Source organism: Ischnura elegans, chromosome 7 (assembly GCF_921293095.1).
Source record: "Ischnura elegans chromosome 7, ioIscEleg1.1, whole genome shotgun sequence".
In the NCBI taxonomy this organism is placed as follows: domain Eukaryota; kingdom Metazoa; phylum Arthropoda; class Insecta; order Odonata; family Coenagrionidae; genus Ischnura; species Ischnura elegans.
In genome coordinates, this window is record NC_060252.1 from 88,994,788 (window position 1) to 89,010,998 (window position 16,211).

General features: G+C 37.0%; 1 long non-coding RNA gene across 1 annotated transcript; it reads left to right on the plus strand.

The window, feature by feature from the left end:
- The first annotated feature begins 653 nt into the window (after nt 1-653).
- Nucleotides 654-4,959, plus strand: LOC124162358. Its single transcript, XR_006865543.1, has 2 exons — nt 654-766; nt 4,205-4,959. It is a non-coding gene; the product is annotated as an uncharacterized LOC124162358 (long non-coding RNA).
- The last annotated feature ends 11,252 nt before the right edge of the window (nt 4,960-16,211 follow it).

Consider the following 16,211-nt stretch of genomic DNA (forward strand, 5'->3'; position numbering starts at 1 on the left):
ACGGTAAATTCGCATTTTGAACAATCTCAAGTGAGATTAGAGGGAAGCGGTCGAGCTAAATCTCACGATATATCACTAAGGGGAAGTGGGTGGGGTCCAAAAATCCCCGCAATCACCTCGCGTAATTAATGGACGCCACCTTCCTTCTCCGCCGTGTGCCTTCTGGCTCTCGTGAGAGTGGGCGTGTGGGGGGGCAATGAGATGATAGCAGCGAGAAGAGGGAGGGTAAACGTAAACAATAGGGAACCTCGCGAGACCGATGAAAGTAATTGAAAATTGAAAAATGAGTCCTGATTGATACTGTACGTTTCTATGTGATGGTTTCTCCCAAGTATTTTATCCGTGGGACAGGGAGCAGCGACTGGGAACACACGCGCACGGACGGATTTTAAAAAGTTTTTACTTACCACACTTTTTACTTGGTTTTACATTTATAACTCTAAAGCATTTTTTTTCAGTGTTAAAAATGCCCTTTTCATTTAATATTTGACTGAAATCATTCCTCACGAATAGGTATGGGCTCATGAGGGAAACCACAATGTATGCGTGTAAACATCCGAAAAGGAAACACCCGTTAGGAAATAACAAGGTTTTTGAAAGACCTGACCCAAGTCTAATGTTTGGAAGCTATATGAAGAAAAGCCAACAAAACGTTTACAATTGGCTACGATAAGATAGTTGATCTTTAGTGCTGGTAGTGCACGGGTCGGGCTAGCTGTGCGGCACAGAGCGGACTGAGCTACAAAAAAATCCTGGTATTCATAAGGTAAATCGTTCTTAAAGAGCTATGAATTTTTATTGCTTTGTGAAATCACTATTATAGGTCAGCAGCAATACGTGATAAATTGACGCAGCTCTCATCTGTTTTGCTATCAGCAATTATTTTCATTGAAAGTCATTTCTTTTGCTTAAATTATATTATCACTTGATGTAATATCACTCTTTACTCTGTGCACCGCCCGTTAGGTCCGCTTCTATGCTTGGTCCAGAGGTTTCGAAAATATTATTGTCAATTTCTAATCTCTTGCCGCCTAGATCAGGGCCCAATTACCTCTAGATTGAGTTATCTGATGGTTATAACACTGACCTAACACGCTTTATCTGTGAAATCATTTTCCTATTATATTGTTATACCCACCAAGTCTAGATTCCACAGTGAATGATGAAAATGGCGCAGAATCTGACTGAATATATTATTGGATTAAACATTTACAATGTAGGGTTGAGCGCTGACGCTGGTCCTCTTTTTTATATTTACTTAATAGCTTTACATCTAGGATTTTTTATGGAAAAAGGTTGGTCATTTTATGCTAAATAAAATATTTAGTCATTAGAATATCTAAGTTCTCTTTTAACGTTTTATGTCAACTTTGAAAAATCTTTCTAACTTTAGCTAATGTTTCTGCGGTCAATTGGGGCTTTGTTTGAGGCAAATTTTCTCACAAAACAATTTATTGCATGAATTGGGTGTACGAACGGTGTGTTGAGCAGTTAGTATGTCGAGCAGATTTATCATGGAATAGGTTTTATCTATACACTATAAATGTTAGGAAAATAAGGAAATAAATGTTAATTAAAATTATGATTTGCTCTGGGCTCGCCATATTTTGGAGTAGATAGTCACATTTGATCTTGTTCTCAACGCACCAGCATATACACTTTGTAACGCTTTATACTTACATTGTCTTCATTCTAAAAGATTTTGATTTAGTACTTACCTACAGCAACACTGCCCAACGTTTGCAATCATCAAGTCATCAAAATAATTGCTCAGAATTTACTTCAACGTATCCAATACGAATAATTGAACGTCACGCCATCAACTAAGCTTATACGAGGAGTGCTCAGAATTTAACGGGAATTTCAGTTTTTTTGCATTTATTTTTTTATTCATCTACATCAATGTTAATTCTGTTTTAATGTTTATTCGCCTTCAAAATAGTCCCCATTTGATGTTAAGTATTTGTGCAAGCGCCTCCCCCAATCCTTGAAACACTTCTCAAACTCGATCTTTGGGATAGCTTTTAGCTCTGCCAGTGTTTTCTTTTAGTGTCATCCATGCTTGTAAAACGACGGCCCCTTAAGGTTCTATTTATTTTTGATATTGTAAGAAATCACACAAAGCCATGTCTGGCGTTTACGGAGCCTGAAGTATCCTTACAGTAAATTTATTGACAAAAATTCATGAAAAAGCAATGAAGTGTGATCCGTAAATCGCCGAGCTCATAGAAATACGATTAACCTTAGAGGCTTTCACAGGCAAATAGAACAGTGAATACAAAATAAAAAAACACAAATAATTGATACATATTTTATCATATTTTATAGGTATATGTACCAACATAATAAAAAATTGACTACCAGGCTCTTCAAACTCGCAAAATTAAAACTTCTTCTCTGAACAGGCATCGTATAATGATCAGAGTACTTGTGACTTAAATGCAAGTTCGACTGATTCAGGCAAGCTACAGAGGAAGTTAGACATGTTGAAATAAAAGGTAGTCGCACTTTTCCACGGTTATTTAATGCGAACGACTTTTAAAGAGCTATTATCTAGTACAAAACCGACCGAAACGCGTCGTACGAAATAAAATAACAGTGGAAAAGTGGAACTGCATTAAAAAAGTCAACGCTAAACTTTTACCTCATCCCTATACATTAGGGTATCACTCATGAATACTTGCTTACCTCTCAAATGCAATATATTTCCTGTAATACCTATATAGCGCCCCGATAATAGCGCCTAGAGTTAAATAGAGTCTACACTCAAATTTTACCTCATCCCTTCGCAGTAGGGTAACACACGCGAATACGTGCATACCTCGTGAATGCAATCTAAAATATGTTAATTGGCTTAAAAATGTTATTTACCAAGCAGTAATCAATATCTCAACAACATCCAGGTAACATTGTCAGCGTTAACATATGAGGGATTGGGAAGCATGCAGTGACAAGTGACTTTTCTAAACAGAGTTAGGTACAGAAAATGATAAAAGAAAAATAAGAAAACCTTCGTGGCCAAGGAAAACAAGTGAATCCCTGTTCTGTGCTGGTCTCGAGTGGAAATCAAATGCTCCGCTAAATATATAATTAATCTCGTTTGTTTTCGATGCTTAACTTCTGTACATAAATCTGTTTAGAAAATAAAATCACTTCTACCCCTTGGCATCTCAACCCCTCGCATGACATCCGTGCAATATCCATGTTAATCCAATTAATTTTGCGTGGATATTTGTCAAATACACGAAGGACCCGCCAAACAATGTTGCAACGATGTCCAACAATGTAGGTCCATATTACTACATGTCTTAGATATCTTCACAGCATCTAATAAGTAGATAATCCATATCCTCATTATGGTTTGAGGTAATTGCTAGACATACAGACTAAACATTTTTGCTATTCTATTCCACAGGAGTTTGGAGAGCCTGGTCAATTTTTTATTATGTTGGTACATATACCTATAAAATAAATACCTATAAAAAATATGATAAAATATATATCAATTATTTGTATTTTTATTTTGTATTCACTGTTTTATTTGCTTGTGGAAGCCTCTAAGGTTCGTCGTATTTTTATGATATTGTTTGGAATAAAAATTTTTAATATCACGGATATTGCAACTTGGATATCTATGTAACGTTCATAATTCACTGTGTCCGGCGATATCTGGTCGAAATGTTTTATATCCATGAGAATAAACTAAAATGGTAACCTTCCACACAATTTTATTTGCTAAAGTACCGACCCGGTTTCGATAATGACACTACGTGTCGAAACCGGGTCGGTACTTTACTAAATGAAAGGTTACCATTTTAGTTTATTCTCTTCTATGTAACGTTATTTTTACAACTTACCTACCGTGGATGTTACAAATAGAATATCTAAGTATCGTTGCCAAATTATCCATCGTGTAATAACAACGCGTTTTGATTATATCAACCTTATTGTGATATCCGATGGTTATTGTGTGCTGCTTGCGTTTTCTTCTAAGGTTATCATTGCGTTACCATAAGACTATTAGTTTTTTGTTGAAATACAGTCATGTTTAAAGGCCCTCTATAGAAGACTCCCCTACTAGTTTATGTTTCGTTTATTTAACTCGCTAGCGCAAGAGATTCCAGATTTTTGAAAAGAGATGCGACGATTGTTGGATCGGGCCGCAGTGTTGGTAAAAATAATATGTTCTGTGTCTTTCTTGTAGGCGATATGAGACAACTGCTGGGTGCCTCGCTGTTGCTGTTACTCCCCATCGCGTGGTCAAACGAGAAACTGGGAAATGTGCAGCTCAAAACATTCAGCGCAATCAGCGATAATCATTCAGGAATTGAACCGAGATTTCAGCGCGTGAAGAGGCAAGATGGGATTTGGGTTTCCACTGGATCTTTCATCGAAGGGAAGCCAGAAGAAAAGAAGAAGAAAACGTATAAGAGTAGACGACGTACCCATCGCAGGAGGAAGATCGGTTAACTCATTTCCGCCAACCGTAGCCGTATAGCTACACCCTTCCATTCTGAGCAAATGAGGCTCTTGATGAAAAACGGCGTTCTATTTTCTTTTCATATTGTTACAAATAAGCTGCTTCATGTTTTACTAACCTAATCCGTCTATTAGTTTAACCTTCACCCAGGTAAAAATAATCCCACTAGCTGAAAGACATGGGTTTAAGTCGGAATTTCCTCATGGACGGCAATAGTCTGTAAATAAGTTGCAAGTGTAACAGAAGTATAAATAGGAGGACAATGAAAATATGGTTTTTACTTTCCTGCATCCAAAACTATACAATATTTAGTTATTAGTGGCTTTGCTTCAGACTTCTACTACTCATGTGTAAAATATTATATCATATTCAATGGTTATTATCAACGTATTAATTGTTATACAAGTTGCAGTTGAGGTGTACTCAAAGTGAATAATGTTTATAATACGAAAGTACTCTAAATAAATTTATCAACAAGACTACATCCATCATTATTTTTTAAATAAACTTTTGTTTAAAAATTTCTCCTCGCTCTGAAAATTTTAGATGTTTTCACTGTTCAACTCACTGTGCATTGCTTAAGACCTCTCTCGATACCCATGGCAAGATCTCACACCTCAAATGGCCAAACTATCTTCTATGAAATATCAATATGCGTCTCGAACACTTAGATTGGAATAGTTTTATAATCTCCAAAGAAAATACCTTCAATAAAAAAACTACAAGGTCTGTTGAACGTTTCGGTGTTCAATGACCGCCACCTTGATGCATTGGAACTATTCTCAAGTTTGCATTATCATTTGGTACATGTTATTGTACTTATACTTCACAATGTCATTGGACCGATTTCTTAAATATAATAACATGATTTGCTACCACATTTATACTTTCGTGGTGGGATGTCTTCCTTTGCTCATCTACCATTGCCAAGAATTCAACCTTTGCGATTGTATATTCTCTTTTGATAGTATTTAATTTAATAAAAATTCCAACCCCTGCAGATGGTGACCATTCTTTTCCTAACATATAGAAAGTTATAAGTATTAAAAGAAAATAGAGATGGCACTTTTCCGCAGGTTTATTTAAAGTACGACGCGTACATTCGAACTGTTTTGTAATCTCCAATGAAAATACCTTCAATAACAATAAAACTACAAGGCCTGTTGAAAGGCCATTGTACTTGATAATGACCTAACGGTTGAAAAGCGTCGTACTTTAAATAAACCTGTGGAAAAGTGCCATCTCTATTTTCTTTTAATACTTATAGGATGTCATTCCACTACATTATGCCTGCTTCTGTTACTTTTATATGGCAAGTTTTTGCAGTTTTAATATTTTAGATCCTAAAATTGAGACTTAAAAACAGGTACTATGAAATTCCCCGAAAAAGCTGGTTTAAATATTTTTTGTTAATTCCACAAGGGCTATTCGGGCTTCCATCCGGGTGGTCTCCCTCCATTCCGCCGACACAAAACAATTTTATTTAGCCCTGATGATGGAACCCGACTCGTGTTCCGAAACGTCAGCGGAATGGAGGGAGACCACCCGGATGGAAGCCCGAATAGCCCTTGTGGAATATATTCGCCGAGAAAGCATCACCTCTTACTTCATTTTTTGTTAATGTTTTATAATGTCTGGCTGCGTATGGCATAGCTTCAAATTTTATCATTTGGTAAGTGAATTCGCAATCTGTGATAAGCTCCCTGAGGTTGACTAATGAGAATGCTTTCCTGAGTATATGGATCAGGTCTTCCTTAATGTAAGTGCAGTAAAATAAACGTCCACTACCAACCGCTTATTTTGAGGTAAGTGTTATCAGATGTCTTTTTCAGCTTGATACCTAAGTAAGTCTCCTCAATGTATTCCCTCTCAGTAGATGAAATCTTCACGGGAAATCAGCCGGGTAATGATGGTCATTGCTGCGAACGTTTCAATGGCCTTCTCTGCCATCGTCTTCAGGGCGAATGATGGACCTGGTTATTGCCGGGCTTATATACACCGTTGGGGAGGTCAGGTCGTCTGTGATTGGTCAGTTTTAATTTTAGAGTTCTTTCCTCCTCTCAGCTTACCCATTCTTTTTATCATTGGGTTCCACGATTTGGTGAGGTTGAAACCCGCGTCCCTATTCATTTTATTATTTGTGATTCGTATTTCGATAGCTTCTTTTGTAAGGCGGTCCCAATATCCCTTTGCCTTGCAGAGGATTTTTGTTTCATTGAACTTGATGGTGTGATTGTTTTTAATGCAGTGGTCGGCTACGGCAGATTTCTCTGGGTATCCAAGTCTAATGCACCGCTTATGTTCTGATATCCTGGTTTCAATTGTTCTTCCTGTTTCGCCAATGTAGCTATCTCCACATTCACAGGGTATTTGGTAGACGCCAGAGGTCTTGAGTCCCATTTTGTCTTTAACCTTCACAAGTTGGCTCCGTAGTTTTTCTGGTGGCTTGTGAATTGTCTCAGTGTTGCGTTTTCTGCGTTTTTCAATTTCCCCGAGATTGTGGCAACATATGGAAGAGCAGCCTTGGCAAGGGGCTTAGCTTTGTCATTATCTTCAGGAGCCAAAAACTCTTCTGTTGCGCGTTGATCTTGAAAGGTCCTCTTAAGGGCCACCGTAATTTCTTTTTTCCCATAGCCGTTCCGTTGGAAGGTAGTTCGTAAGTGGTTTATTTCTTGCGGCAGGCTCTCCTCATTTGCGATGCGTTTGGCTCGGTGAAAAAGTGAAGTCAACACTGCACTTCGTTGAGATGGGTGATGGTGGCTAAGTCCGTTGAGATATAGATCCGTATGCGTTGGTTTGCGGTATACCCTGTGACTTAGGCTTCCGTCTTCTTTTCTGCGGATGTGGCCCATCGTAAGTGCCATCGATTCCCCAACATACAACCTGGCAAAATATCTTACTGGTATCATCTCACCTCTGCTAGGAACCGGTGGACATAACATCAAAAACTCGTCAGAGCTTGTCAAGACTCTTCAAAACGTCCGATTAGATCCAAGTGACATAATGGTGAGTTTCGATGTTGTCTCATTATTCACGAAAGTGCCCCTGAAGGAAGCACTTCAGCTCCTGAGTGCGCGCTTCAATATAAACATAGTCAACCTCTTCCAACATGTCCTCACAACAACGTACTTCCAATTTCGTGGTGAATTTTACGAGCAGACTGACGGTGTAGCAATGGGGTCTCCTCTCTCACCAGCCATCGCAAATTTGGATACCCAGAGAAATCTGCCGTAGCCGACCACTGCATTAAAAACAATCACACCATCAAGTTCAATGAAACAAAAATCCTCTGCAAGGCAAAGGGATATTGGGACCGCCTTACAAAAGAAGCTATCGAAATACGAATCACAAATAATAAAATGAATAGGGACGCGGGTTTCAACCTCAGCAAATCGTGGAACCCAATGATAAAAAGAATGGGTAAGCTGAGAGGAGGAAAGAACTCTAAAATTAAAACTGACCAATCACAGACGACCTGACCTCCCCAACGGTGTATATAAGCCCGGCAATAACCAGGTCCATCATTCGCCCTGAAGACGATGGCAGAGAAGGCCATCGAAACGTTGGCAGCATTGACCATCATTACCCGGCTGATTTCCCGTGAAGATTTCATCAACAGCATTCGCCGGGAAAGCACCAAATCCTTCTTCCCTCTCAGTACATTTCCCTCTAAAAATAGGCCAGATCCAATTCCCTTTTTCGATTTTTTTATAGTTTTCAGTAATATTCTTTTCTCCCCAACCCATTCCTGCACCTCTTCATTTGTCAATATCTAAGCATTTCACTCTCTTCAGCATTCTCCACACCCACACCTCAAAAGTGTTGATCTAATTCTTATTTCGTCTTCCCAAGTTATAGGTTTTGCATATATAGAACATAAAATTTCGCCTGTCTTTTCCTACGTCAATGCTGCTGCATCACATCTTTCTCTCGTAAGTAAATATTTCCTTTTCATAGTGTTTTTGTTTTACTTGATCTCTACCTAAATCCTTTTGTCTTCGGCCAGAATTCTTCCTAAACATCTATACATATTATAGCTCTATCTTTCCTCATTAATTATAATAAATATTTCTCCCATTATTCCATCTCATAACTTTAGTTTTCTACGCGTCATATATTTTCGTTTCTAGGTCTGTTCTTCATTCCTCTAAACTTTTTATCATTCCTAAAAGTGCCCGGTTGTTATCGACTAGAATCACAATTTCATTGGTAAACCTGATTTATTTTTTCTCCCGACATCTAATTTCTTTCTCTTTTCCACTTCCCAGTATTTTACTATCTCCTCAACATATATACTTAATAGTACTGAAAGTCAACAGCCTAGCTACACCCCCATTATCAGCTATGCTCTTTATCTCAATCTCCCATTAACGTATAAGACACCATTGTATAATTTATTACTGCATTTCAAAATCACTTTTTTGTCTTGTACGATTCCCTTTTTCCCTTCTTTATTATAATTATCTCCATTAGCTGATCTCATTTTACCCTGTCGAATGCTTTCTTCAAATCCATAAAACCGTATGCTGTTATTCATCTGAAGCCAAGCTGCTTCTCGCTCCCATTCCCTTCACTTATATTTAGAGTCTCGAGTTGAGTACCCCCCAAAATAAATGCAATGGTTTGAGGAGTTACTTTTTGTAGTTCCTACATGACTTTCAAAAAGGAATAAAACTTAGCTGGTACCTTAATAACGTATTAACCCACCGTTGGTCCCGTGGCGTCCACCTGACGCCAGACCATTTTTTTTCTTTGTCCGCATAGTATTTTCATAGTTAGGAAACTCATATTCCTTTGGTCTCATTATTTTATGATTCCGAAATAGTCACCAATATGATTATATGTTTTGTTACATATATGGATTATTTTTTTCTATTTTGTTTTTTTGGATTCTGGTAGACGCCACGCGACAACTTGAGTTAAAATGCGTTACATGCTAATAGCTTCGTGATCTTCATCGCAGAGCTTTTTAATACGTTTATGATTCAAACCAGCAACTTTTTAAAGCATTAAAATTTGGATATACGTCTTATTGCTACGAATTTTTTGTTGTGATCATTTTAGCACCTGAATGAATTTATTTTAGCAAAGACTATTTCGTAGCATTACTACAGCTGTTTCATTTATTTATATCCATGGACTTCCAAAGTCAACTCGTCAACAATCAGTCTGGTACAACACCTTTATTGACTCCTAAATAAGGTAGTAATTTTCCACACTTTTTTAGTCTTTCTCTTGAAGAGAAAGATAAAAAATGTGAAAAATTTCTACAGCTGTTTCATTTCTTACTAAATTTGTTTCATGTGCTCGGTGGAAGATGATTATTTTTTTGCAAAACTTGTTGAACAAAATCGCTCCTCTAAAAAATATTTGGCATTTCAAGGTAAGTACGAAGTTTACCTACTTTGTGAAAGAGATGAATGACCTTTAAAACCCCAGTCAAGAAATTGCTATGAAAACCGGCGTGAAAAGAGCTCTTTGTTTTGCCGTGTTTTGCAGTAATTCTGTGAATAGTATTTTTTTCGAGGGATAATGAGCCTATTCTCCCAAATATATATGGGAATAATTATAAAAACCTAATATTTTGTGTACAAACTACATGTGTGGAGTGTGAAAGCATTAAGTAATATCATTTTCAATTATGGTGCTGAATCATTACCCTAAGAATTTTGATAAGCATTATATCCAAATAAAAGAGATTTTCTGCTACTGCCGTAACATCGTAGTGTCAACATTAGATGCAGTCAATTACCTTGGGATTCACAACAAGAATCGATTTGAGTATCCAAAAAAGGTTTATAGCAGGTGAACTAGTAATGGAGGAGAAAATAAACATTTTTCCCCATCGACGCCTTAAAACGTCGAATAAAAACCTTTTTTCATTCATAAAGTTTTTATACCAAATGTTTTTTTACATTTTTTCATTTACTGTATAAATTTTCAAGTGGAAAAGTAGGCCAGCCAAGCATCTAGTTTATATTATTCTCGAGAAATATGCAGTTTCATTATCATTTCCTAGAATTAGTTATTACGTAGAAATATAAAAATATAAAATCAGACAATGCTACGAAAGGTATTTTCAATGAGATATTTAGCGTCAAAAATCACGTTTCAACACCGTTGTCAGTGGACTCGAACACGTACATTTTGGTAAATCGTTACTGAAGATATGAATACACTGACGCAAGGAGTTAGTTTCACGTGAAAGGTATTAAAAAATGTGATACATGATAATAGATGGAGGTAAATAATTTAATGTGGCCAATACTTGATATGCATTATAGTGAATAATTGCAGAAAATTACTCATGGTATTGATAGAGTGGGATTTATTTTGAGTGAAAATAGATAACCAAAGGTACTAAATGAATACGATATACCATGAAAAGCGCCATCTATCAAGTCACTGAAAAAATGTTTTTTTGTCGCGTTATTTTCAAGCCGATTTTAAAAATAACTTCAATTTTTTAATGTTGTAATCGTTTGGTTTTTTTGAGGTACGCATCTCTCATATCAAGACACACCAGTGTATTTTAAATATGATATTAATTAAAAATCCAGGTTAAAACACAGTAAAATTAAGTATGAATGAAAAACATTATCAGTACTGAATATTGGTGGCCCCGCCACCGGCCTCGGACATGGAAATAATAAAATAAATAGGTTGGAAGGAACTTAGGCAATTAACAGAAAGGAAGCTGTGGTAAGAGGAAGCTGAGCAGGACGTAGATTTTTACGGAAATTATTTTTTGGCTTCAATTACATGCGTTAAAAGTTATACTTCACCATACCCACGCAGAAGCGCAAGCTTTGTAACAATTCTGAGCAGAAACCATTGTAATCAAATTCTATTTTATGGACAGATTCTTGGGTGAAAATGTATATGTATCTCAACTGTATTTTCCCGATTAAGTTATGTAAGAAAATTTTGTGATTATTTTCATCGAAAATAAAGTCACCCAAATTTTGCTTGTGTCACGGAATAAACATGTAAGCGGGTAATCATGTAATACACCCGATGACTAATATGCATTATTGTGAACAATTGCAGAAAATTAGTCAAGTTATTCATAGGATGGGATTTATTTTCAATGAAAATAGATAAATTCATGATGATAAAAATAATTGCCAACTCAGACGAATCGCACACGCTTTTTGAGGTTTGCGAGGCTAAGGTACTCGTTATATTTCATTGAATATATTTCTCAAGACAACATACTATGAATATGTGGTATTGAGTGCGTTAAATTTTGATGGCTGCAATTTCAAATTAAATAAGAATTAATAAATTACAAAAATGGCAGTAAAACTGTCGTCGTGACATTAAGGAATAAATAATAAGTACTTATTTGTTGGCCGAAGTTTATTACACATACTCACATCTTACAGCAAAATCTGAGCCCGGTGGTTGGGAGGAGGATCTTCGGGTCTTGCGAGAGCGCAGACCGGAAAGGAATAGTGGAAGGTGCGGGTCTTGCGAGGGAGCAGACCGGCTAGGAACAGGGATGATACGGGTCTTGCGAGGGCGCAGACCCAGGGAGAGGTATGGTAAGAAGGGTCCCTTGTCCTTTGAGTACCCCATATTTATATCAATACGGGGGTCCAAAGGACTAATTGATAACAAGAGAGTGATGCGTCAGGGAGGGATGAGAGTGCAGGCGGACGCGATGACTTCACAGGAGTTCGGTTACTGCACTCCACCCACCCCCCGCGATAAAACAAATGTTTCATGGTCCAAATGAGGAGAAGTTTACAGCAGAAATATTCTAGATTAAATTAAATTAATACCGTAATTAATAATAATGCCCTTATTTTATTTTTCTGATAATTTCAGTTGATTCATAAAATAAAGGTTGGATATAATCGGATAAAATGAATATAATATGGTTAAATGTTATATAAGGCGTAAACTCTAACAAAACACTGCTTAATATATTCTTTTATCTCATATCTAATGTTATGAAAACAGACTTCACCTGAAAAAAATGTGCAATTTGAGCTTCATTTATGCCCGGAAAAAGTGGATTTATATTCGGGGAATGGTTTTTTGGGCGGAAGAGAGGAAGATACGAAAAAGAATGTCTATTCTCAAAGATATTTTATTTAATAACTTTGTACATTATTTTGGTGTTATAAGAAAGAGATGAAAGGCGTAATTCAAAGAAAAAACAATTCAAAGAGTTTAGTGAATGGATTTTTGAAAAAGCAAGATCAGAATAACTTCATTAATACAATTTGCTTATTCAGTTTGCCAGTCAAGCAAAGCTGTTTAAAGCTTCAACTTAATGATACAACTTGAATTTGAAGAAATCAAACAGTTTTTTTTATCTAGGTGCACTCAGTCTGGGATTAATATTCAAGAAGCATTAAATTAATAAATAGATTAACGCGGTATTTTTAGAACATTGCTTGAAATTTCAGAAACAATAAAAATGTACTCACACACAAATAGTTTGGAATGATGTATCATATTAAACGATATAGCGAGACATTTATTGAAAATAAAATAGCTTACTAATGAATGCGGAAAAGTTCTACCAATAACTTTTATGCTCTAAAAAATGATACAATGGTTAATTTTGAGAAAAAAAGATGGAATGATAAACTAAGAAAGTGAAGCAATTAAGAAAAATCCAATTATAATACTGAAAAAACCGCTAAAGCACTATGGTATTTTTGACTAATGATCATGTATCACAGAAGTCTCTCTCCAAACTCTTACTAAACCGACAGGTCCAGTAGTATGCGCAGTTTCTTTTGCCGTTTTGTCGCCTGATGAAATCACCGCTGTGTTGTCCTGATCACTTTTCGTCGTAGCTGTTGTCGACTTCCCCCGAATCTTCGTCGGCTTCGTCCGATCCGCTGTCCTCGTAGTAGTCGGCCTGCCGGTGATGTCTCCTCTTTGGGTAGCTCGGGCGGTGAGGCACCGGTTTCACCACATGGTGACCGTGGTGCGGACGCGATGGATAACTAGGACGGTGGTGCACGGCCGGTGGTGGTGGAGCGTAGGGCTTCTTGTGAACGTCGTAACGTTTCGCCTGTGATTCCTCGGCCAACATCACTGCCAAAGCGACGAAAGCCGCGACCGAAAGGAACAAAACCTTCCCCCGAATCATATTGTCGGACCGACTGTGCAGAGAACAAGTGAAGACCTTGAGCCGCAGGAATCAAAGGAAAGAATGACGACCCGGTCAGCCGAACGTGATATTTCACGTTGAAAGTGTGTGTTTACTATTTCGAGCGAGAAAGATAACAATACGAATATGTTATGTTGCGTGATACTACCATGACTTCTTTCCAATTTTTTTTCCGGAAATCTTGGTTTGGTCAAAGTTTCTTGCCGAGTCGTAAACCGCATGGATGTGGTAGGCCTTCGTAAATGCCTGAGGTATACGTAAACATCCGACGTATCGAAAATAAGCTATTTTATTTTTTATTTTGAAGCGGAGAAAATAGGCAATCAATAAACAAATTTTAAGTAAATATGGATAAAATCTATAGGTAGAAAAGTAAACGTCGCTGTATTACACACAGTACTTATTTGTTAAAAGACATAACTGATTTCTACGATCTCAGGACATTATCAAGAGGTTCACCGTTGAAAAGTTTGAAACTGACAGTCTCTTAATAAAGACTGTGTGGAATACAATAAAATTTACTTTTTAATCACGATACCACGAAGCACACTCGCAAACCATTGATACAATGGATTTAATCCCCGAAAATAAAGATAAAGTTTTTGGTTAAGAATTTTATAAGATTAAGCAACAGTGGAAATATTGCTAGGTTAACTGAAAATCATTGATATCATATGATACTGAGAAGCTTAGTATGAACATTATAAATTTCATAACTCTAAACAAATCTGTGAAGCTTAATCTCAAAGCTTCTCCTTCACCATTTTATGGCTGTAACTCTCAAAATATAAATTTTAAAAAAAATGCTATTTATGCATTTCAATATCGATAACTATGATACAAAAATTATGTTATTTGAGAATAAATATACCATGTAATTATTGCTTTCGTTAATTGCCACTAAGAGCAGAAAAAAACAATGGATAGCTACTTGACTGCTATTTCCTGCTCAGAGAATGAGGTTTGATAGAAGATTCTTGACACTAACGTTTTATAGTTTACTCTCAGGTACTATATTAACCTGTGAAGGAAAAGGAATTGAATTTTATTTTTTCAGGGAATGACTTCCCTATGCAGACATTTTTCGTAACATAATTTGACTGAGATGCCAACATTTTCTGTTGACACATCAAGATTTCCATCGCTAGAGTTTAATTTAATTTTTTATGTGCTCCTATAATTTTGATTATGATTTTTATTTTACCGTTAAGTTTACTCATAGAAGCTAGTATTATACCAAAATTCCCTGCCGTATATCATGCTTATCCAAACTTTCTATTTGCCTTTCTATTAGGCGATATAAAATAAAAATTACATTACATCTTTTTATCTATTTGTATTTATTTTATTGGATATTTTTTGTCCTCCTACAGAGTGTAATTGATATTTTTCTATTATTACATCTATCCTTTATGACCTCCTACATCGATTTGCTTTCAGAAATGTGTATCCTTACTTTTTTCATGCTTCTTAAAGTACATCCTGCTGTATTTCTCTCATACCAATGTGTTTTTTTCTCGATAGATATATCCAGAAGCCAACTTTGTTATTCCACCATCGTTTATCTGTTATTAAATTCTATATCTTTATAATGTTGTGATTTATCAACTTGATCGTCTCTTTTTAGCTTAACGTGTACATGAAAGGACAATTTCGTTAATCTATTATCATCTGTGTTTTCATACACACTGTGTATTCATAATTTGTGGTATGGCAAATTGACTGTACCCGCGGTTTAACAGGTACATGATATTTCGATTTGAAGGTATTCCTACAGAGATATATTACCTTTTTCACTTCTCATGCATGTGATTCCAATATTGTTTAAAGAATCTTGGGGATTTATAGCAGCCTTTTTATTGTCCTCAATTGATTGTACAAAAAGAAAAATTAGACCACTAATTTTTTTATACCATCGGATGTTTTTCTTTGAGAGTCCGCGAAAGCTTACCACATCCATAAGTTTTACACATGGGCAAGAAACGTAAGTTGAGTCAAGACTTCCGGCATGAATAGTAGAGGACGTGGACTGGATATCGTTGCGTCACATCTTATTGTTAGAGATCTTGAATTTGCGAGCACATTCCTGCATGCAGAATGATCGAAGGTGACTGTTGGAGAAGTAGTCTGCACTTTGATGACTGAGACTCAAGTAATCTACTCTCGTACAATTGTTTTCGCACAATTTGTGCATTGCGGGTGACTCCCGTAAAGTTATCACCGTGGATAATCCCGGTATACTTAAACTACCTAATCCCTTTATTAACTTGATTCTCCCGTGCCGATGCGATAATGATTAGCGGAAAGATTTTGTTCGTTTCGGTCGCGGCCTTCGTCGCTACGGCAGTGTTGCTGGCCGATGAATCCGAGGCGAAACGTTACGACAAACACTTCCAGACACATCACGCGCGTCTACCGAGTCACCATGTGGTGAAGCCCGGACACCACCGCCCAGGACATCACTTTCAGACGCACCACGCGCGTCTTCCGAGTCACCACGTGGTGAAGCCTGGACACCATCGCCCTGGCTACCCAAGAAAAAGACACCACCGAGAGGCTGGTGACTACGAGGACATCGCATCGGACAGAGCTGAC